The 22,695-nt window shown below is 38.3% G+C and overlaps 1 pseudogene; it reads right to left on the minus strand.

Moving 5' to 3' along the window:
• Positions 1 to 22,012, minus strand: part of LOC140640668 (cysteine and glycine-rich protein 2-like) — a 118,366-nt pseudogene extending 96,354 nt beyond the window's left edge.
• Positions 22,013 to 22,695: the final 683 nt, after the last annotated feature.

Genomic DNA, 22,695 nt, shown 5'->3' on the forward strand with positions numbered 1-22,695 from the left:
AACATATGGTTGTCAAAATATATGATTGTCCCAATGGTTTACTAGAAAATTCACATTCAGTAAATTTAGCCACATATGAGAGTAAACAATTAGATAACATATATAAAAGTTCCCAGAATTCAAATCATGGTATTCTTAAGAGACTGATATTTGGGAAGACAAATTTAATTTAATAAATCAAAATTTAATCAAGCATATATCAAACTGTTTTAGTCCATTTGGACTGCTATAACAAAATACCACAGAGTGGGTAGCTTATGAACAGTAGAAATTTATTCTTCACAGTTCTGAAAGTTGTAAGTCCAAGATCAAGGTACTAGCATGGTGAAGGCCTTCTTCCTGGTTCATGCCCAGTGCCTTCTTACAGAGATTGTATAGAGTCTCCTTTATAAGGACACTAGTATCATTCATGGGACTCCATCCTCATGACTTAACGATCACTACCTTTCAAAGGCCCTGCCTCCTCATATCATAATGTTGAATGTTAGGATTTCAACATATGATTGGGGGAGGGAAAGGATTCATTTATACCACAGCACAAAGCCAGGTTAGAGACTGAAGCTTGTTGTCATTTGCAACATGCAAAAAAATACTTAATAAAATTCTTATTGTGGATCAAGCATTGTGTATGAAATAATGATCAAAACAGGTAAAGGCTCTGACTTCCTGAAGCTTACAGTACAGTAGACATTGACTAAGCAATTATTTAAATCAAGATTTTGCTAAGTGCTATGAAGTAACAACTCCAGTGTTATAAAAGAGAGAGACCTCATTTAGTGTCACACTAAAGAAAGCCATCTAAGGACACTGGGATGGTCTATGAGTAGAAGTAAGCATAGCAAAGTCTGAGATTGGTCATGGAGAAGGGACTTTAAATATGCAGAATCCAACATTCATGCTCCTTTATCAAGGCTTCCCAAAATAAAAGATAATTTTTGTTGCTAGCTAGCTAGAAGAAACTCCTTAATATCTACTAATTACCTTGTTCTGCCTTCATGATCACCAACCAAACTTTTGATTAATGTAGTGCTTGACATAACTTGCCTTCAGTGTGAGAGGATGAGCCATAGTTCACATAATTGTGCATTTTATAAAATATTTTTGAATTATACTTTGACTTTACATGTTAGTAATCTGCAGAAAGAAAAAGCATTAACTTCAGCATTCTTGGTACATTTGTGTTTTTAGTAAAAATTAGCATATCATTGGGCTTTTCTCAGTCAGTGAATGAGACTAGTTAATGTATGACCAACTCAGATATATGGATATTTTTAAAATGTGTCTCCAAAGGGGTGCCTGGATAGCTCAGTCAGTTAAATGTCGAAGTCTTGGTTTTGGCTCAGGTCATGATTTCAAGGTTGTGAGATGAGCCCTGCTCCAGGCTTTGGGCTCATCAGGGGATCTGTTCCCCCTACCTCCTTTGGTGCCTCCCCCTGCTCTCCTGCACACTCTCTCTTGCCTGTGCTCAAATAAAATAAATAAACCTTTTTTAAAGATATGCTCCTCAAATTAGTCTGTATTTATCTAAGTCTTTACCATATTTTAGACAATGATAAATTCATTGAGACAAATGCTGTCTTATAGGGCTAGGGGTACCAGTTTGGATGATCAGAAGGATCTCAAGTTTATACAGTCTTCCTTGTTAAACAAGAACTATTAAAACTAATTTATAAAAATAGGGAAATATCTTATTTTAGCCTATTCAATGATTAGAAATGACTAGGAAAATAACTGAGTGGAAGTTATACTAAATAGTTAAAGACTATAATTGATAATCAATATTACTTGTTTGCTCTCTCCAATGGAGATAGCATACATCTAGTTGAAGCATGATGAAATATAAATTTAAAAATGAAATATGAAAATAGACTGTAGTAATTTTTAACATTCATGGATGACAATTATCAAATATAATAGATTATTGAAAAAGTATTTTAGAAAATTGTTAATAGCAGTAGTAAATATCGACACAAACCAAAATCATTGCAATAAGTAAGTGCAAAGGAGATTATACAGATTAAAAAAAAACCTTCAGGAAATGATCTAATTCCCTTATCTACTAACTCTTAATATATATGTTTGCATGCATGTGTTTGTGTGTTTTCTTAATTAGTGTAACCTTTATCACATAGGCTATATATTCAATATTACACTTGGTTTAACATGTCTTGTATTGCATTATTTATAGCAATGCACTCTGCTAAACTCTCAGACTGACATCTCTCAATGACAAAAAATAATCATTGAAAATGGAAGTCAGCTAAACCACAAATCAGTAACCAATGAATTTGTCTCATTTAAAATTCTTAAAATCCCTAAGAATTTTTAGGTCACAGAGGTTGGAAAGTTTTTCTGACAAAGCTAAATGTTGCAGTTGATATTCTTCTTTCTTAGAATAAATTTGCTAAGGTTATTAATTGGGAAATTTAATCATAACTATTTAGCATTAATATTAATTCTCTTTGTAATAGGCAAGAATTACATGAACTTGCATGTTACTTGATGTTAAATATGTAAACATTTTACCTTTAATATTCTATAAAGATTTTAAATATTGCACAAGTTGTGGTGTACACTCTTAAATGTTAACTTCCCTTATAGATGTTAGAGAGATGTATAGAGAAAAATACCCTGCAAGTATTTTTTTCTTTCTAATCTAATCTTCAATTGCTTCAAACCCCACTTCTCTTCTCAGACCTCCCATATGACCACTTTCCCTCTACTTCTAGCCTACTTAATGCCTGGGCTTTTCTGTACCTTCATCCTCTGGTTCCTTCTGTCCAGGCTCAACTCCTCTGACTGCAAGAAAGAGCTTAAATATAGAAATATAAACTCTCATAAGCTGTATGAAAGTGGTCCTTTAAATTTTCACAGATAACAAACAGGATTAAAATTTCCAAAATTCATTATTTCCAATATATCATTTTTTATTAAATTTTTGTTTAATGAAAGAGAGAGAGAGAGTGAGCTCATGCACAAACAGGATAGTGGCAGAGGTAGAGGGAGAAGCAGGCTCTCCACTGAGCAGGGAGCCCGATGAGGGGCTTGATCCCAGGACCCTGCAATCATGGCTTGAGCTGAAGTCAAACACTCAACCAGCTGAGCCACCCAGGTGCCCCCAATATATTATGTTTTTGATTATGTGGCTATATGGACAAATGAGCCATCATCCTGGTGAATAAAAAACAATATTTCCTCGAATTTCTAATTATGACTTTGCACTTACTCTTTCTTTAATTTATATTTCTAAGTTCATACTTTCAGTCTTTTATAACATAATCTCTTGGAAACATCCCCTGTACTATAATTTGAGTAGACAAAGATTCTCCTTGTTAGAGAAGTTTCACTGCACTTGAAACTTTAAAAATTATCTCTGATGTGAAACCATTGTTGAAAGAGTAGCATGATTAAGACTTTCATAACAGAAAGCAAACTGATAGATTTTTTCCATTAAGTTTACTAATCTTAATAAAGGCAAAAAAAAATATATATATATATATACTTATTCTCTTTTTTTTCAGTCATGGTTACTTTGGTTACAAATGACAACACAGCTCAATCTATCCTTAGCACACACAAAAAAAAACCTAATGACTCAAAAGATGACACTGTCTTTAGGCATGGTTGGCTTCAGGAATTCAGTTGTTGAGAACTCTTTATTTCTCCCTTTCTCGCTCTGTTTGACTTCATTCTCAGATAGATGCTGTTCAAGTGAAGCAACAAGTTGCCCCAGGCAACTGCCAATTCATATATTCCTTGGAGGTTGGCATGCCAGAGAGAAAAATAAAAAGCATGTGTTTTTCCAGATAGCTTCAGTGAAAATCCCAACAAAGATTCTTATTAGCCCAGCTTGGGCCATAGGCTGCTTTTTTGGACTAAGTACTCATCCATGGAAGGAAGAACTGATAAGTCAGATGCATGCATATGCTTACCACTGGGACTTGAAAGTTATGTTCATCCCCCACTAAAACCACTCATTGATCAAGATAATGGTAAAATAGATCTTCAAAGATAGGCATCTTGAGCAAACAGAAAGAATATTTCTTGCTCTTTCTAAGCCTGAATCTACACATTAACTATTTTAAGGAAATTCAGATAACGCACTTTTATAATTTTGTGTTAAATATATATATCTAAATAAAACCTTGGAAGTTTCTTCAGCATGTAGTCATTACTAGCAAAGTAAAACATATTCTCAAAATATTAGTCTTTTTTAATGAATGAAATCCATGCATAGTATTCTGCATGCTGAGCAGCACTGCAACCAAGTAGATAGCAGTGGTTATATTTATGAATTGGGGAATATTTATAAACTGGTGTTAAAATAATCAACTCAAGATTATTTGAAGGAACAAAAATGAGTTTGCGGCTATTCTGATCTGTTTGTTTCTTCTCCTTTAATCTTTTATCTACCACTAGTTTATACATCCCTACTAATTTTGCTACATAATGACAGATACATGATGAAGTAACTAAGATATGAACTTTAATATCAGGATGAGTAGGGGTTTGTGAGGGCAATATTGCCTTTTCCTACTAGCTGTATGTCCTTGGGTAAATGTCTCAACTTCTTAGAATAGAAGATAAGATCAAATAGATTTAGAACACATGGCCATCCTTGTAGCCATTATCTTGCCAATGATATAATTTACTTTGCTCTAATACTTCACCTAAAAATCAATCCAACATCTGACTTTCCTGAATCTGAACTTATGAACACTTATAAACAAAATACATAGTTCTACTTGGCTGTGTCTGCTGATCTATATGGGTAGACTTCTAAGTCTACAAAGGCCTTCAGCACTTCCTAGAAATTCTCTAAATTTTCCAGGGCATCTTTCTAATCTAATTTTCAATTACTTCAAACCCCTTTTCTCTTCTCAGACCTCCCATATGACCACTTTCTCTCTACTTCTAGCCTATGTAAAGCCTGGGCTTTTCTGTACCCTCATCCTTTGGTTCCTTCTGTCCAGGCTCAACTCCTCTGGCTTCAGATTTCATCTCCTCCTGCTTCTCTCAGGGCTGTCTCACTATTGATTTCCCTCTTCTTCTATATTTTACATTTTTTTCTCCCTAATGATAACTTCTGCATTATTTTCTTATTGCTACTGTAAAAAATGACCACAAACTTAGTGGTTTAGAAACCTACACATTTATTATTTCACAGTTCTGGAGCTCAGAGATCTGAGATTGGTCCTAGAGGACTAAACTCAAGATGTCAGCAGAGCTCTGTTCCTCATGAAAGATTTATGGGAGAATCTGCTTCTTTACCTTTTATGAATTCTAGAGGCTGCCTGGATTTCTTTGCTTGTGGCCTCCAGTTAGGAAGCATATGATTTCAATCTCTGCTTTCATCCTTAATCACATCTGCAAAGCCACTTGTGCTACTTAAGGAAATATGTTCACAGTTTTGAGGCTTAGAGATATAAGCATCTTTAGAGAACCATCATTCCGTCTGCCATCCTTCCCTATCATACTGCCCAATGCTCATTTCTAGTCTTTCCTCTTAGCCCTGCTATGTGATCACTTAATTTCTAACCTCTTCAGAAACAATCTCTTGGAGTTTTCTACTTAGTTTTTGTTTTGTTTTGTTTTGTTTTGTTTTTTTATCACCCTACATACACATACACACACATTGTTAGAAACCGATTCCAGATCGGAGGAGGGGCAAGATGGCAGAAGAGTAGGGTCCCCAAGTCACCTGTCCCCACCAAATGACCTAGAAAACCTTCAAATTATCCTGAAAATCTATGAATTCGGCCTGAGAATTAAAGAGAGACCAGCTGGAATGCTACAGTGAGAAGAGTTCGTGCTTCTATCAAGGTAGGAAGACGGGGAAAAAGAAATAAAGAAACAAAGGCCTCCAAGGGGGAGGGGCCCCGCGAGGAGCCAGGCTGAGGCCGGGGCGAGTGTCCCCAGGACAGGAGAGCCCCGTCCCGGAGGAGCAGGAGCTGCACCGACCTTCCCGGGCGGAAAGGGGCTCGCGGGGAGGTGGAGCAGGACCCAGGAGGGCGGGGATGCCCTCGGGCTCCCCGGGACAGTAACAGCAACTGCGCACCCAGGAGAGTGCGCCGAGCTCCCTAAGGGCTGCAGCGCGCAGGCGGGACCCGGAGCAGCTCGGGGGGCTCGGGGGCGGCTCCGCGGAGGGGGCTGCGGGGCGGGAGCAGCTCGGGGGGGCTCGGGCAGAGGAAGAGGCTCCGTGCGGAGGGGGCTGCGGGGCGGGAGCAGCTCGGGGGCTCGGGGGCGGCTCCGCGGAGGGGGCTGCGGGGCGGGAGCAGCTCAGGGGGGGGCTCGGGGGGCTCGGGGGGCTCGGGGGCGGCTCCGCGGAGGGGGCTGCGGGGCGGGAGCGCGAATCCAACAGCGCAGGCCCCAGGCACAGGGCGCCGGGACACAGCCCAGGATCCGGCCTCCCCCGGGACAGGCAGAGGCCGGGAGGGCCCAGGACAGCGAGGACGCTCCTGCCCCAGCTGAGCAGATCAGCGGCCCCGCCCCGGAGCCTCCAGGCCCTGCAGACGGAGTTCCTGCCGGAGCTGAATCCAGGTTCCAGAGCTGCCCCGCCACTGGGGCTGTTCCTCCTGCGGCCTCACGGGGTAAACAACCCCCACTGAGCCCTGCACCAGGCAGGGGCACAGCAGCTCCCCCAAGTGCTAACACCTGAAAATCAGCACAACAGGCCCCTCCCCCAGAAGACCAGCTGGACGGACAAGTTCCAGGGGAAGTCAAGGGACTTAAAGTACACAGAATCAGAAGATACTCCCCTGTTTTTTTTTTTTTTTTTTTTTTGATTTCTGATTGCTTCCCCCACCCTTTTTCCCCCTTTCTTTCTTTTTCTTTCTCTTCTTCTTCTTTTTTCCTTTTTCCTTCCTTTTTTCTTTTTTCTTTTTTTCTTTTCTTTCCTTCTTTCTCTCTCTTTTTCTCCTTTTCCCAGTACAACTTGCTTTTGGCCACTCTGCACTGAGCAAAATGACTAGAAGGAAAACCTCACCTCAAAAGAAAGAATCAGAAACAGTCCTCTCTCCCACAGAGTTACAAAATCTGGTTTACAATTCAATGTCAGAAAGCCAATTCAGAAGCACTATTATACAGCTACTGGTGGCTCTAGAAAAAAGCATAAAGGACTCAAGAGACTTCATGACTGCAGAATTTAGAGCTAATCAGGCAGAAATTAAAAATCAATTGAAAGAGATGCAATCCAAACTAGAAGTCCTAACGACGAGGGTTAACCAAGTGGAAGAACGAGTGAGTGACATAGAAGACAAGTTGATGGCAAAGAGGGAAACTGAGGAAAAAAGAGACAGACAATTAAAAGACCATGAAGACAGATTAAGGGAAATAAACGACAGCCTGAGGAAGAAAAACCTACGTTTAATTGGGGTTCCCGAGGGCGCCGAAAGGGACAGAGGGCCAGAATATGTATTTGAACAAATCCTAGCTGAAAACTTTCCTAATCTGGGAAGGGAAACAGGCATTCAGATCCAGGAAATAGAATGATCCCCCCCTAAAATCAATAAAAACCGTTCAACACCTCGACATTTAATAGTGAAGCTTGCAAATTCCAAAGATAAAGAGAAGATCCTTAAAGCAGCAAGAGACAAGAAATCCCTGACTTTTGGGGAGGAATATTAGGGTAACAGCAGACCTCTCCACAGACACCTGGCAGGCCAGAAAGGGTTGGCAGAATATATTCAGGGTCCTAAATGAGAAGAACATGCAATCAAGAATACTTTATCCAGCAAGGCTCTCATTCAAAATGGAAGGAGAGATAAAGAGCTTCCAAGACAGGCAGGAACTGAAAGAATATGTGACCCCCAAACCAGCTCTGCAAGAAATTTTAAGAGGGACTCTTAAAATTCCCCTTTAAGAAGAAGTTCAGTGGAACAATCCACAAAAACAAGGACTGAATAGATATCATGATGACACTAAACTCATATCTGCCAATAGTAACTCTGAACGTGAACGGGCTTAATGACCCCATCAAAAGGCACAGGGTTTCAGACTGGATAAAAAAGCAGGACCCATCCGTTTGCTGTCTACAAGAGACTCATTTTAGACAGAAGGACACCTACAACCTGAAAATAAAAGGTTGGAGAACCATTTACCATTCAAATGGTCCTCAAAATAAAGCAGGGGTAGCCATCCTTATATCAGACAAACTAAAATTTACCCCGAAGACTGTAGTGAGAGATGAAGAGGGACACTATATCATACTTAAAGGATCTATCCAACAAGAGGACTTAACAATCTCAATATATATGCCCCGAATGTGGGAGCTGCCAAATATTTAAACCAATTAATAACCAAAGTGAAGAAATACTTAGATAATAATACACTTATACTTGGTGACTTCAATCTAGCTCTTTCTATACTCGATAGGTCTTCTAAGCACAATATCTCCAAAGAAATGAGAGCTTTAAATGATACACTGGACCAGATGGATTTCACAGATATCTACAGAACTTTACATCCAACCTCAACTGAATACAATTCTTCTCAAGTGCACATGGAACTTTCTACAGAATAGACTGCACCCAAAAGCATAAGATACCTAGGAATAAACCTAACCAAAGAGGTAAAGGATCTATACCCTAAAAACTATAGAACACTTCTGAAAGAAATTGAGGAAGACACAAAGAGATGAAAAAATATTCCATGCTCATGGATTGGCAGAATTAATATTGTGAAAATATCAATGTTACCCAGGGCAATTTACACGTTTAATGCAATCCTTATCAAAATATCATGGACTTTCTTCAGAGAGTTAGAACAAATTATTTTAAGATTTGTGTGGAATCAGAAAAGACCCCGAATAGCCAGGGGAATTTTAAAAAAGAAAACCATATCTGGGGGCATCACAATGCCAGATTTCAGGTTGTACTACAAAGCTGTGGTCATCAAGACAGTGTGGTACTGGCACAAAAACAGACACATAGATCAGTGGAACAGAATAGAGAACCCAGAAGTGGACCCTGAACTTTATGGTCAACTAATATTCGATAAAGGAGGAAAGACTATCCATTGGAAGAAAGACAGTCTCTTCAATAAATGGTGCTGGGAAAATTGGATATCCACATGCAGAAGAATGAAACTAGACCACTCTCTTGCACCATACACAAAGATAAACTCAAAAGGGATGAAAGATCTAAATGTGAGACAAGATTCCATCAAAATCCTAGAGAAGAACACAGGCAACACGCTTTTTGAACTTGGCCACAGTAACTTCTTGCAAGATACATCCACGAAGGCAAAAGAAACAAAAGCAAAAATGAACTATTGGGACTTCATCAAGATAAGAAGCTTTTGCACAGCAAAGGATACAGTCAACAAAACTCAAAGACAACCTACAGAATGGGAGAAGATATTTGCAAATGTCGTATCAGATAAAGGGCTAGTTTCCAAAATCTATAAAGAACTTATTCAACTCAACACCAAAGAAACAAACAATCCAATCATGAAATGGGCAAAAGACATGAAGAGAAATCTCACAGAGGAAGACATAGACACGGCCAACATGCACATGAGAAAATGCTCTGCATCACTTGCCATCAGGGAAATACAAATCAAAACCACAATGAGATACCACCTCACACCAGTGAGAATGGGGAAAATTAACAAGGCAGGAAACCACAAGTGTTGGAGAGGATGCGGTGAAAAGGGAACCCTCTTACGCTGTTGGTGGGAATGTGAACTGGTGCAGCCACTCTGGAAAACTGTGTGGAGGTTCCTCAGAGAGTTAAAAATAGACCTGCCCTATGACCCAGCAATTGCACTGTTGGGGATTTACCCCAAAGATTCAGATCCAATGAAACGCCGGGACACCTGCACCCCGATGTTTATAGCAGCAATGGCCACGATAGCCAAACTGTGGAAGGAGCCTCGGTGTCCATCGAAATATGAGTGGATAAAGAAGATGTGGTTTATGTATACAATGGGATATTACTCAGCCATTAGAAATGACAAATACCCACCATTTGCTTCAACGTGGATGGAACTGGAGGGTATTATGCTGAATGAAGTAAGTCAGTCGGTGAAGGACAAACATTATATGTTCTCATTCATTTGGGGAATATAAATAATAGTGAAAGGGAATATAAGGGAAGGGAGAAGAAATATCAGAAAGGGAGACAGAACGTAAAGACTGCTAACTCTGGGAAACGAACTAGGGGTGGTGGAAGGGTAGGAGGGTGGGAGGTGGGGGTGAATGGGTGACGGGCCCTGAGGGGGGCACTTGACGGGATGAGCACTGGGTGTTATTCTGTATGTTGGTAAATTGAACACCAATAAAAAATAAATTTATTAAAAAAAAAAAAAAAGAAACCAATTCCATCAAGGCCACTGTGATTTTTTATCACAAGCTCCTTTTCAGTTTCTGCCTTACTTGACCTTTTGGAAACATTTATGCCATTGACAACACATTCCTTCTTGAAAAACATTTTTATAGGCTTCTGTAGAATCTACCTTTCTAGTTTTCCACCTATGTCTGTTTGTCTTTCTTTCTTTCTTCTGTGTTTCAGGATTTTTTTTTTTTGCATATAATTTTCATGTTAGTTTATTTTTGGGTTCTATTCATAGCCTTATTCTCTCTCTCTCTCTCTCTCTCTCTTTAAAAGATTTTATTTATCTATTCATGAGAGACACACACACACAGAGGCAGAGACACAGGCAGAGGGAGAAGCAGGCCCCACGGCAGGAGCCCGATGCAGGACTCGATCCCGGGACTAGATCCCGGGACTCGATCCTGGGACTCGATCCTGGGACTCCAGGATCAAGCCCTGGGCTGAAGGCAGGCACTAAACTGCTGAGCCACCCAGGGATCCCCCATAGCCTTATTCTCTATACTGTACATAGTTTCTTGTAACTTGTCTCAAATCTATTACCATCAAATTCTTTTAGGAATACCAGGGGCTTTCTAGTTTCTATTTTTAGTATATCTCTCTTTTTTATTTCTATTTTAGAGAGAGGAGGAGAAGAGAGACAGAGAGACAGAGAATCTCCAGGAGACTCCCAACTGAGTGTGGAATACACGTGGGGCTTAATCCCAGGACCTTGAGATTATGACCTGAGCCAAAACCAAGACTTGGTCATTTAACCAACTGAGTCACCCATGTGCCCCTGAAATTATTATTCTTTGAATGAAGACCCTGATATCCTCATTTTGCAAATTATAGACCCAGTTCTACTCTTAGATAAAATTTTCATTTCTTAATAGAGCTTATAAGACTTTCAAAACTGGGTCCTTTCCTCTATCTGTTCAGCCACTTATATTGCTCTGTCTGCAACTACACCACACTATACCACACTACAACACACACACACACACACACACACAGAAAGGAAACACACACACCCATACATACATACCCATCAGGCATCTGCTGTCCATCTCCAACTCTCTATTAAACTACTTTTCAATCTGTAGATATACTTCAAAATTACTTTCTCTGACAAGCCTTACGATACACCATCCCAGAGCTAGCCCCAATAACTGATTATCTCTACTTCTCTCTTATGGCACTCATCTCTCTCTGTGGTAGCTGTTATTTCCTTCTTTTTATGTCTTCTGCATGATGCTAAGGTATTTACTACTTTATCCAGTGTGCTATATAGTTCCCATAGTATTGTAGATATTTATATGTACTTAATATTTAATTGTGAATGTGAAAAACAGTAATTTTCCTTTTCTTATTTTTTAAATAGAAATACACAGGTAGGATCATCTGGGTGGCTCAGTAGGTGAAGCATCTGCCTTTGGTTCAGGACATGATCTTAGAGTCCTGAGATTGAGCCCCATATCAGGTTCTTTGCTCAGTGGGGATCCTGCTTCTCCCTCTACCTCTGCTGCTCCCTCTGCTTGTGTGCTCTCTCTCTCTCTAAGTAAATAAATAAAATCTTATTTTTAAAAAAAGAAATACAAAGGTAAATGCTAACTCTGTCTAAGTAATATGGACCTGTGCCAGCAAATAAAACATACTTATATTTCTATTTGATCAGATTTGCACATCTACCAAAATTCAGGGAAACACTATCATCTTGGGTTTTACTTCTACAAATATCATAAGAAAAGGGAGTATTTTTCAAACCAGAGCACAACACTTCAAAATTATAGCATTTGTCAGTCGGAGAAGGACAAACATTATATGTTCTCATTCATTTGGGGAATATAAATAATAGTGAAAGGGAAAATAAGGGAAGGGAGAAGAAATGGGTGGGAAATATCAGAAAGGGAGACAGAACGTAAAGACTGCTAACTCTGGGAAACGAACTAGGGGTGGTAGAAGGGGAGGAGGGCGGGGGGTGGGAGTGAATGGGTGACGGGCACTGGGTGTTATTCTGTATGTTAGTAAATTGAACACCAATAAAAAAAAAAAGAAAAAAAAATTATAGCATTTGTATTTAACTACTCTCTTTTTTTTACTTTTATAGGGATGGTCTTTTATTGTTATATAAGTATTATTATTCTGAAAAAGCAAGACTATTGTTAGCTAAACCCTATGATGAAGACCAAAAAAAGTAAAAAATTTTAAGGTCAATTTTCCTGCACTACTATGATTTTTAAAATAACCCTATTTTTAAAATAACCCATGTAAATAAAAGACAATGGGGGAAATGAACTTATAAATGCATAGAGGAGAGAGATATATCCTAAGGTTTTTGTTTTGTTTGTAAATGAATAGCATCATGGCTCACAATGCTTGAAAGGCATTACAAAGTAAGTGTCTACAAATGTTGAAGGTGGATCAGGGTGAGAAATATTTCTGCACCACATAATTTTGTCCTAATGCCTAGTCTCGAGTTCCTCAGAAGTGTTAGGCAGTATAATAAATCTGAATTGGCTATAGCTCTACAAAATTATTTAGACTTTATTATCATCAATCACTGAATGATGATCATCATTCTCATGAGACAATATTTACTAAGAATCCCACAATGCTCAAAATGCTAGGGAATTGCAATAAATAAGAATATAGTATCTTAATTTGATTAATTTATAATTTTTGAATTTTATTTTAAATTCTATTAAACAAGGACCCTCTTCCTTGTTACACAAATGAAAATGTGAATTTACTTTCTTAAGTCTTGTCATTTATGTTTCTGCAAACTGATTTTACCACATGTCCATGTATCTCCATTAACCTGAGAGCATTTCTCATATGTGTAAAGGAGCAGGAAGATTAAGCTAGGTAAAAACTTACAGACACTATCAGCTTTAGTGAAACTAATAAAAAATAATAAAACATAAAACTAATTGAAAAATGATGCATAGAAGTACAAGAAAATCATGTGATCATATGACCCAGGAAAAAAGGATTTATATGCTGAGCACACATATGGCTCCAGCATAAAAAACAGATGTTCTCCCTAGCACTATTCTATAACCATATTTGGGTACAGCTCAGAGGCAGGGGTGAGTGGTAGGTAAGGGATTGCCAGTCAGATCCAGGCTGTGTTCATTAGAGAAGTGGTGACAGGTGATAACGGAAACTCATTTTTCCCTTTCAAGAGCTATCTGCTAAAGGAGAATTGTCAGTCAGCCTTTGGGACTCTTTGCCCATGTGCAGATGTTACAATTCTTTTGGTGCATACTCAGGTCTGTCATTAACACCTTCACAGTCTCCTATATTTGGGCGGAGAAGAGAGTGTGTTTCCCTCTTATGGGGGAAACACACTCAGTTTTTTGCTCTGCCATAGTTAAAAACAAAATGGTAATTCTTTCTGGGACCTCATTTATGCTTTAGATGTTCTAGTTTGAAAATTTAGGTTCCTCCTCAATGTTATGACAAGGTTTACCATTTGTCTGAATATACCACTGCCTTAGAAAATGGGAAGCTAATTAGCAAGGCAATAGATCTTTCCTCATCCTGTCTCACTTTTACTACTTATTTTTATTATTTTTTAAAGATTTATTTATTTATTTATTTTGAGAGAGAGAGAGAGAGAGGTGAGGGAGGGGCAGAGGGAGAGAGAATTACAAGCAGACTCTCCACTGGGTGAAGTACTATACAGAGCTCGATCCCAGGACTCAGATCATGACCTAAGCCAAAAACAAGAGTTGGCTGTTTAACTGACTGAGCTGCCCAGGAGCTCCTTAGCACTTATTATTACTATTTTTTAGATTTTATTTATTTATTCATGAGAGACACAGGGAGAGAGAGAGGCAGAGACAAGAGAGAAGCAGGTTCCCTGCAGGAGCCCAATATGGGACTTGATCCCAGGACCCGGGGATCATGACCTGAGCCAAAGGCAGACTCAACCACTGAGCCACCCAGATGCCCCCTTACCACTAATTTTTAATGCTGTCCTACCCTTGATTATGCAAGCTAGTTGTTTGCTGAAATGTCTTTCCTCAAAGTTTAAAAAAGAAAGAAAAAAATCACCTCAAAGGCCTATTGATTTTTTAAGCATGTTCTAGTATTGCAAGTTAGAGATGGAATGGTAATTAGTTTATGGTTGAAGGTTGATTTCCTGTTCTCAAGAGCAAGGATGATATGTTATGCTTATTAGTAATAAATAACTTAGAAATTGTTAGAATAGGCACTCAGGATATACACGTGGAATTTAAACGCTGCATAGCCAGGGTTTATGACTATAAATATGATGCAGTTTTTATTCCCTTGATGACAAAGTGATGGTCACGAATGTCTGGTACTTCTGTTGGGCACACTGTTATATTGTACTCTTAATATTCCTGTTTAAAAAGGGTGTATTCAGGTGACTGGCTCAGTTTATGAAATGTGGGCAGAAATAATGTGTCATCTTTGGAATGGAAGCCTAAGCAGCCAGTGCATGCCATATTGCATTTCCTTCCTCATTAACTGCCATACCTCAATCCTGAAAGGAAGAGATAGGGCTTCTGCCAACCTTAAGGAGCTGGAATTAATAGAATCTCCTGCCAGCCTACATCAAACGGACAACTTGGGTGAAAAACAAACATTTGATGTTGTTAGCCACGAGGATTGGGGATTATTTGTTACTGCAATATAACATAGCCCTCCTGACTTAGGCGAAGTGAAATCAAAACTGAAACTAAAAGAAGGAATAGGAATTAATTGGAAGAAAGGAAAGGGAGGAGTATTCTAAACAAAGAAGGTTGTCATAGGCAAGGGGACAAACAGATTTCAAAGTTCATCTTTGGGGGAAAAAAAATCACAAAATTAGGAACTTGGGCTTGATAAAATCAAGGAAATATCCAAATATAGGTTTTTAACCACATATTGAAGACAATGAACAGAATTGGTGAAGTTTTCAATGAAATATGGTATGAAGGACATATCAAGTATATATTAGGAAGAATCAAAGTGTACTTTTACTAGAAAGCATGTACTTCCTAGCAATCTTGTGTTACCCTCCCTACTCCTTTCTGTAGCCCATAATAATTATGATCTGTAAGGACTCCTCAAATCCAACTTTTGGCCTCTCAGAAATCTGTAGGTTTTTTTTTTATGTCTTTATAGCCCATAAGTATTTAAAAAGATGTACCAGAAAATTAAGCCAAATGAAACTTACAGATGCTGAGTTTTAGTGAAACTTAGGATATTGCCCCAATTACAAAACAAGATATTGCAAATAAGGTTGAAAATTTAAATGGAATAGAAGTTATATTATAACATATTTCTTTAATATTAATTTAAATGTTTTTAAAATATTATATTTGAATAGTAAATATTACATAGGGATTCTTTTTATTTCAATTCGAACTTCTATTCAAAATGTAAAAGAGAGCTCCTGGGTGGCTTGGTGGGCTAAGCTTCTGCCTTCAGCTCAAGTCATGATCTCAGGGTCCTGAGACTGAGCCCCATGTTGGGTTTCCTGCTCAGTGTGAAATCTGTTCTTTTCTCTCCGTCTGCCCCTTTCCCTGCTCTCCGTCTGCCCCTTTGCCTGCTTGTGCCCCTTTCCCTGCCCCTTTCCCCTTTCCCCACTCTCTCTCTCTTTCTCTAATAAATAAGTTAATAAATAATAAATTTCAAAAATAAAATGTAAAAGAAATGGCTCTTGAAAATACTGACGAATAAAGCAAAAGGATACAGTACTCTCTTCCTGCTGCTTGTCAATCAGCCTATCCATGGACAGAAAGGGTAATAATACCTATGTGCTCATAGAATTTAGATGATCTCAACATGTGATCTCAGTTCCGGGTTTATACCTTTACTGAGTGTAAACAAGGACTCATACTCTATAGTCATAGCCAATCCCTTGGGCACAAAGTTCTTTGCATGGCATCCTTTACAATAGATTTCAATTTCTTTCTTATACAATTGTTGATTCAAAATCCCTCCCACACTTGGCACATAGGAAACGATTTTTTGTGCTAAGTTTTTCCAGCTCCAATTACCTCCTCAGCAGCATTACAGAATCCCCACATGTGGAACACTTCCCAGAACCTCTGTATTTCCTTTTCTTTTTAAAAGAATATTTTATTTATTCATGAGAGATACAGAGAGAGAAGTACAGACACAGGCAGAGAGAGAAGCAGGCTCCTTTGCAGGGCGCCCCATAATCTGGGGACTCCAAGATCAAGCCCTGAGTGGAAGGCACACGTTCAGCCACTGAGCCACCCAGGTGTCCCAGTGCCTCTGTATTTCTGAGAAAATTTCAAAGTGTTTGGGTCTCTGGTAGCCATATGTGGTTGAACACATTCGGGTTTGCTGCCCATCCTTTCCCCACTGCCCATGACGAAAGTGCCAGTGCCCTGGCTGCAATGGTAGCCTTCCAGCCTATCCTTCCTTCCATACCAAGTTTTGCAAGTAGATCTCTTCATCATGCATCATTGCTGCCATACCATCTAAATTTGTCCTGCAACCCATGCATAGAGAGCACCAGCAGTGGAAGCTTCTGCCAGCACCTTGAATCTCTTCCGCATGGTTCACAGTGTTCCCACAGCCCCCATTCTTGTTTCTAGCTCCCCAGGTGAGCAATTGAATTGGAGTTAGGACCACACATTGCTGGTGGGATCTAGGAAGGCAAACCAGAGGGAGCCCTAGGGGAGTCAGGGAGCCCAGGAAAGCCTTTACAAGGTTGGATGTATGGACAATTATTTCATGGAGTCTTTATATTTTCATTTTTTCCCAATAATCGTATATTATCTCAATACTGATTAATTTGTGTATTTAATTGCTGAATGCTGGTCCTTTAAAAAGCACCAGTTATTATTAAATTTACTGTTAGTTGAAATTATTCTTGTTCTTTAAGAACCATTATTTATTTCTTAATACTACGCATATTCAATTATTTTTCTTTAGATTCTTAAAAAATAATAACTATTGGGAAAAAACAATTCAAACAAAATGCAAACTAATTTGGTTACAAATCTTCAAAATAATTGTCAAATTTCATTGACTATTTTGTTGTTCTATAGTTAGTATGGAAATAAATGGGCTATAAATAATCAGGCTTGTGAAATATAAATCTAAGCTTGTCAAGCTTAGCTAGTTAGAAAGTGTTGTTTTTTTTTTTGTATTTCCGTTAGTCATAAAAGATATGTAGAATTGCTTCCATGTCAGTTTTAAGTAGCTGAACATTTCTATATATGCATATTGCCTAGGGATATTGGAAATAGAAATTCCCCCAAAATTAAGTACCAGATTGTCAAGAAGCATAAACACAAGGGGTAAAATTTTACCTTTAGCTATGTTAATGCAAATCTAGTCACAGTCATGAATATATTATTTTTATTCTTCTGAATCAGAGATTGCTATATCAGAAATAGAAATTTAGCCCATTTATCCTGTGGATATAATGCATTACATATGTACCAGAGAGCAAATCTTTTTTTGTTCCTTTTTTTTTTTCCTGGTAATACAAAATAGAGCTAGTAGCTCCTTTTCTTATAGAATCTGAGAAGTCTCTCCAACCCTAATATGGCTAAGCAACCAACAAGATCATTATTTTAGTGTAAATCAGAATAGTGCTTGATATAAATCATTTCAGTGTAAATCAGACTCAGTGCCTGAGTTCACTGAATTGATCGGTGAGCTTAGTGAACCACGGGCTAATTGCATGAAGCAACCCTACCTATCATGAAATTGATGAGTTATTTTTCGGTCTTGATCAAATTGAAGAGTCATTTTAGTATTGTGTAGACAAAGTTCAAATTTATCAGAATTTTCCCAGGACACTATCTAGATGGCTATATTTCCCATAAATACATATTTGGAGGTATAGTACAGAGTGTGTGTGTGTAGAGGGGAATGGGAGTTCGTAGTCCTTAGATATCATGTAATATATTGCATTATTATGTTTGCTTACTTTACCACTCAAAATGCAGAAGCCATAGATAACAACTAAACATTATTTCAGATAAGAAAATGCAATATCTTTGAGTTTTTATTTAAAATGGAAACACACCAAGATAATTTGAAACTATGTCTTCATTAATATTTTAGCTTATATTCATATTGCTGATGTACATATCAAAGTATTATTTTTTCCTGTCATTTATTTTAGTTGTTTTCATGAACTCCACAGCAGAATTGTAGATGGGTATGCTGGAATGATAAGATATCCATAAATAGACACACTGGACATTCTATAAATTACCATGTATTTAACTTGTCTAGGAGCTGATCTTGAAGAGAGATCATGAATCATAATAATCCAAGTGCTGTGTCCCAATACATAAAGATAGCTAGTATTTACTGAGTAGTTGGATAGACCAGGTATAATCCAAGGGTTTTACCTGAATTTTAATTTGGTCTTCTCAACAGCCCTGTGATATATGCACTGTTACTACCTATTATTTGCACATGAGAAAAGTAAGGCTTAGAGAGTTTAAGTCACTAATTTTAGCAGTATAACTTGTGGTCTTTTTTTCCTCTAGTTTTATTGAGAAATAATTGACATGTATCACTGTATAAGTTTAAGGTATACAGTATGATGGCTTGATTTACATGAATTGTGAAATGACTACCACAATAGGCTTAGCTAATATCCATCACCTCTTATAGATAAAATAAAAAGAAAGGGAAAAAAATGTCCCTTTGTGATACATACATAGCTTGTCTTCTTAAACAACGTGATGTAACAATGTGGGATTTTCCTCAATGTAAGAGTTCCTTGAATAGCAAGATTAATTTTGTGCAATTAGCAAAGTAAAATTTAAACCAAGCTTTCATTCTGTCTTTAACACTTACCACATTGGAACACTGGAACTTTCAATGCTGTTACCAGTGCCTCATAGGATGAATATAATGCCATGACCAAAAGGAAAAAGAGGAAAGCCATAGAGGGACATAGAAAGCAGATTGACATTACTGAGGCTTATCACATGGCTCCACTTGAAACATCAAATAATGGAGTGTTTAAAGAATCAGAGCTAATAGGTCAATTCATTTCTTTACATAGGTGCTCTTATTCTTTTCAGATATAAATTAGTCCAATCATATCAAATATCATGCACTGTGTGTAGAGTTGGGTAATGATCTCCATCAAATAATGAGTGTGGAGGGTACACTTCACTCTGAGTGCCTTCTGTTCCAGCTGTTTCTACTTATCTTAATTTTCTTAATTGGGTTACGATTAGGCTGTGAATGAGATGTTAACATGGGAATTGGAGCTTTTCAACAAAAGGGTTTACTTTCTTTATTGTTTTGTGGTTCTTAACTTTCAGAGGCCTATTTCTTGCTACATGTTAATCAAAAATATTACAAAGTGTTTAAGATAAGCTTATGCTGTATAAAGAATAACCTATTTACATCCCTGCAGATCTAACAACTTGCCTGCAAGAAAACCACTGTTTGGGAAAAAATTCAATTTCTTTAGGTGATGAGATGTTTGTTTAAAAACTATTATAATTTCTCATCTGTTTCTTTCATTGTCTCCAGGCCTGACTTCACTTACTAATAGGAAAGCTCTCAGCTGAACAAGGTTGGGGTTGCAATAGTAAAAGTGAAGTCCAGGGTCTTGCCATTGAAGGTCTTACCTTCATATCAACGGCATCAGCATCACCTGGGAAATTGTTGGAAATTCAGACTCTTAGACTCAGTTTAGCTTCAATCCTATTGAAACCGAATCTGCATTTTAACAAGATCTCCAGGTAATTTATATGCACATTAAAGTTGAGAAACCCTGTTAGAGTCTGATTATAGCAACAAATGAAAGGCAATTCCAAATTTTAAAAAAAGGAATTAATTGTCTTGTGCATTCTGATCATATATTAAGAACATATGAAATCCCAGCTAGGTAAAGTAGTCTTATGACAATTAGATTTAAATTTTTAATAGCATCAGTACTTCAGATTTTAAAAATAGGTTAAAAGATTTAAAAAGCATTATGTAAGAAAGGTACAGAACCAGAGTTCAGTTGGCAAGTGTTATTACATTGGTTCCTTATGCTGTTATTCTCTAAGGAAGCAAGACAATCCAATTTTCTTATCCTATATGGGTCAGTGGTGCCCTATGTTTGAAGACTGACGTAAGGCTCTAGAGTCTGTGGAAAGCATTTCATTCCATCCGTAACTTTCCCCACTGTTTTCTTACTTGTTTTAATAATTGTAAGCCTTTTATTTATCATTTAATTTCACTTTACTCAATGAAGTGTACTCTACCATTAAAAAAAAATTAACCAGTAACATATTTTCAGAACCTCTTTTCCAAAGGAACAGAGTTCTTGAGGAATGCTGTGCGACTATTTGAGTTGCCAGCACTTGTCAAGGTGACTTAGTTGAGATTTTTACAGTTACCTTTGAGAGGCAGAAGACACGTGTGAAGGTTTTCTTTTCTAAAAATATTTATTTATTCATGAGAGACACACAGAGAGGCAGAGACACAGGCAGAGAGAGAAGCAGACTCCCCGATATGGGACTCAAGCCCAGGACACTGTGATCACACCCTGATCCAAAGGCAGGCACTCAACCACTGAGCCACCCAGGCATTCCCCACCTGTGAAGGTTTTCTTTTCTTTTCTTTCTTTTCTTCTTTTCTTTTCTTTTCTTTTTTTCTTTTCTTTTCTTTTCTTTTCTTTTTTTAAGATTTTTTAATTTACTTATTCATGAGAGACACAGAAGGAGAGAGAGAGACAGGGACACAGGCAAAGGGAGAAGCAGGCTCCATGCAGGGAGCCTGATATGGGACTCGATCCCCAGTCTCCAGGATCATGCCCTGGGCTGAAGGTAGCGCTATACTGCTGAGCCACCCAGGCTCCCGGAAGGTTTTCATCCTGTTAGTGGTCACTGTTATCTTTCTTCACTTGTTTCTTGGCTGTCCTGAGATTTTAAAATGTCATCAACAAATTTTATCTGTACTTTAATTATTGGACTACCCAATTCCTGGCTGAAGAAGGTTTTTTAAAATTTCTATAACTGATCTGATGGCTAGGAGTGGTACTATTTAGAATGATTTACCCAGGCTTAATGATTATTTCTGTGCAATTTTCCATGCACTTCATTTTATCCACATTATTTCATCACTCAGAATGTCAGTATGTCCCTGTCCTATAGCTTCCTTTACTATCATCATCAAATATTAGCAGTCCAGATAGCTCAAGCCTGCAGGGACTAGGCTTCTGATGCTTCCATAATGATTATAGAACTTGAATATATCTCCTGATCTGTAACTGTATTCTGAGATAATGATGGGATTGCCATCTTTTGCATTCTGTTTACCTGCCACATGTTGATTAAGGCAGCAAACACTGGTTCCATATATTGCTGGCCAAGTATGTCATTCCTTATTTCTACACAGTCTCTTCACTGGAAGAAGATTATATGCTTCTGATCAACTCAATCCCTTTCTGTATACCCTCGTAGGTACACATCGGACATTTCTTCCAGTGGATCTCTGTGGCCTTCTGTACTGTTTACTGCCTGAGCACCGTTTTTTGGGGATAAAGATATACTTTGTGTGTTTACATCTCATCCCATCATCAGAGAATATGGCAATCTTTGTAGACTTTGCTTCTTGGTATATCTATGCCTTTGTGCATTACCTGTGTAGAAAGTTGAATTTCTAGAAATTTGAAGCTCTTTTCTATAGTGTCCCCTTCCTGATGCTTTGTCCTTATCATTGTGGCAACTCTTTTTCATGCTGGACTAGATGGGGTGTTTCTACTCACTGCTGGATCTTTTGTGGCCTAATAACCATATTCACATTCTCCATGCTAGCATCAGCCAACAATTTGATTTTGATACTATTTTGTTACCTCCAAGAATAAACCCAAATAACACAGGTATACAAATGTCTTCATTGTCTCTATGACGCTTCTTAAAGGGTAGGAGGAGAATCGGTAAAGTATCCTCCAGACTGAGAAGGAATTTTGAAACCAAAATATAATGCAAGCCACAACATACTGTTTACACAGAGTTTTAGTCAGGGTAACTTAGTGACAGAAAGAAAGTGGGGCTGACGATCCAGGGCATCCACAACAATTCTCTGCTCCCATTCTCTGAAGATATTCGTCACCAAGCCTTGACCTTAATCCCCAGCTCCTATAGAGATAAGGACAGGGTGGTGGGGTCACATGGTAGTTATCTCCAGTGGGGCCATCTGTACACCAGTCATTTCTAATGGCTAGCTAAAGTGGAGATTGCTATACTTTCTTTCCCTTTAGGGAAAATCAGAACAAGCCTTTCTGCATTCTGATCAGGGCTTACATTAACTTCCAGGGGGCCTAGAACATGTAGCCTTGAGGGAGGGACATCATTGTTTGGACAACAAGATGGAAGGCCAAAGATGGAGTCAGTGTTGTCATCACTCCTATAGAGGCTTT

This window comes from Canis lupus, chromosome 9 (genome assembly GCF_048164855.1).
Source record: "Canis lupus baileyi chromosome 9, mCanLup2.hap1, whole genome shotgun sequence".
Lineage (NCBI taxonomy): Eukaryota > Metazoa > Chordata > Mammalia > Carnivora > Canidae > Canis > Canis lupus.